General features: G+C 70.0%; 1 protein-coding gene across 2 annotated transcripts in view; it reads right to left on the bottom strand.

The window, feature by feature from the left end:
* The window catches only part of LOC144770336 (cytosolic phospholipase A2 gamma-like), a 902,397-nt gene that overhangs the window by 717,671 nt on the left and 182,226 nt on the right, over positions 1-2,500 (bottom strand). The gene's annotated exons all lie outside the window — the stretch shown is intronic.

Here is a 2,500-nt window from a genome sequence, read left to right as displayed (position 1 = left end):
CTTGGGCAGTCGTCCCCCGGGCGTCCGGGGCTCCATCCCTGCCGACGGCATGCAAAAGTGCCCGGGACGGGCTCCATACGTCCCGGGCAGTCCTCCCCCGGGCGTCCGGGGCACCCATCTCCAGGAGGCCAAAAGCATGGCAAAGTACCCGGGACGGGCTCCATGGGTCCCGGGCAGTCCTCCCCCAGGCATCCGGGGCTTCCATCTCCAGGCCAACGGCAGGTCAAAGTGCCCAGGACGGGCTCCACGGGTCCCTGGCAGTCCTCCCCCCCCGGGCGTCCGGGGCTCCCTTCCCCAGGCCAACGGCATGTCAAAGTGCCCAGGATGGGCTCCACGGGCCCCGGGCGTCCGGGGCTCCCTTCCCCAGGCCAACGGCATGCCAGAGTGCCCAGGACGGGCTCCACGAGTCCCGGGCGTCCGGGGCTCCCTTCCCCGGGACACCGGCTTGTCAGAGTGCCCATGACGGGCTCCACGGGTCCCGGGTATCTGGGACTCCCTTCCCCGGGCCAACGGTATGCCGGAGTTCCCAGGACAGGTTCCACGGGTCCCGGGCGTCCGGGGCTCCCTTCCCCGGTCCGACGGCTTGTCAGAGTGCCCAGGACGGGCTCCACGGTTCCCGGGCGTCCGGGGTTCCCTTCCCCGGGTCCCCTCTGTCACTTCGCGTGCACGGATTGCAAGAAAGGGGGGTAATTTCCCTCCGGATTACTAGGGGCAGGGTACGCCCGGACACCTTTCCAGGGCTGGTGGTTCTCTGCCCGGGGGGACCAGATGAGATATGCCTGGGCAACACCTCCCCCGGGCGTCTGGGGGCTCCATTCTCCGGGCCAACGGCATGGCTCAATGCCCAGGACGGGCTCCTCGTGTCCCGGACAGACCTCCCCTGGGCGTCCGGGGCACCCATCTCCAGGAGGCCAACGGGATGGCAAAGTACCCGGGAAGGGCTCCACGGGTCCCGGGCAGCCTTCCCCCGGGCGTCCGGGGCTCCCACCTCCAGGCCGACGGCATGTCACAGTGCCCAGGACGGGCTCCATGGGCCCCGGACAGCCCTCCCCCCGGGCGTTCGGGGCACACATCTCCAGGAGGCCAACGGCGTTGCAAAGTACCCGGAAAGGACTCCACGGGTACCGGGCAGTCCTCCCCCGGGCGTCCGGGGCACCCATCTCCATGAGGCCAACGGCATTGGCAAAGTACCCGGGAGGGGCTCCACGGGTCCCGGGCAGGCCTCCCCCGGGCGTCCAGGGCACCCACCTCCAGGCCGACGGCATGTAAAAGTGCCCAGGACGGGCTCCATGGGTCCCGGGCAGCCCACCCCCGGGCATCTGGGGCACCCATCTCCAGGAGGCCAACGGCGTTGCAAAGTACCCGGGAAGGGCTCCACGGGTACCGGGCAGTCCTCCCCCGGGCGTCCGGGGGGCTCCCTTCTCCAGGCCGACGGCATGGTTCAATGCCCAGGACGGGACGTCAAGTGGCCAGGACGGGCTCCATGCGTCCCGGGCATTCGTCCCGGGACGGGGACGGGGTGGGGAAGAGTCCAGGCGGCTTCACCTCCATGCCCGGCCATCTGGTCGCCCGGATTCCCTCGGCCATCTGGTCGCCCGGATCCCCTCGGGCATCTGGTCGCCCGCAACGCTTTCCTATGGGGGGGACCAGATGGCCGAACTTCCCTGGAAGTCTTAATGAGGTGCCATTCGCCTCCCGGATCCCAGCGAGGGCTCCATGAGGTCGGGTTCTTTCACGCCTTGGGTCCCCTCTGTCACCTCGCGTGCACAGATTGCAAGAAAGGGGGGTAATTTGCCTCCGGATTACTATGGGGCAGGGTATGCCCGGACACCCCTCCAGGGTTGGTGGTTCTCTGCCATGGGGACCAGATGGGATATGCCTGGGCAACACCTCCCTAGGCCACCCGGAGCTTCCTTCCTCCAGGCCAACTGCATGTCAAATTGCCCAGGACGGGCTCCATGGCTCTTGGGCAGTCGTCCCCCGGGCGTCCGGTGCTCCATCCAGGCCGACGGCATGGCAGAGTGCCCGGGACAGGCTCCATGCGTCCCGGGCCTTCGTCCCCCCGGGCGTCCGGGGCTCCATCCAGGCTGACGGCATGGCAGAGTGCCCGGGACGGGCTCCACGGGCCCCGGGCGTCCGGGGCTCCCTTCCCCGGGCCAGCGGCATGTCAGAGTGCCCAGGACGGGCTCCACGGGCCCCGGTCGTCCGGGGCACCCTTCCCCGGGCCAGCGGCATGTCAGAGTGCCCAGGACCAAGTCCACGGGTCCCGGGCAGTCCTCCCCCGGGCGTCCGGGGCTCCCTTCCCCGGGCCAAAGCATTTCAGAGTGCCCAGGACGGGCTCCACGGGTTCCGGGCGTCCAGGTCTCCCTTCCCCGGGCCAACGGCTTGTCAGAGTGCCCAGGACGGGCTCCACGGGCCCCGGGCGTCCGGGGCACCCTTCCCCGGGCCAGCGGCATGTCAGAGTGCCCAGGACGAGTTCCACGGGTCCCGGGCAGTCCTC

The sequence above is a fragment of the Lissotriton helveticus genome, chromosome 7 (genome assembly GCF_964261635.1).
Source record: "Lissotriton helveticus chromosome 7, aLisHel1.1, whole genome shotgun sequence".
Taxonomy (NCBI): domain Eukaryota; kingdom Metazoa; phylum Chordata; class Amphibia; order Caudata; family Salamandridae; genus Lissotriton; species Lissotriton helveticus.
The sequence above is the reverse complement of the archived record's forward strand: the minus strand, read 5'-3'. Positions and strand labels throughout refer to the sequence as shown.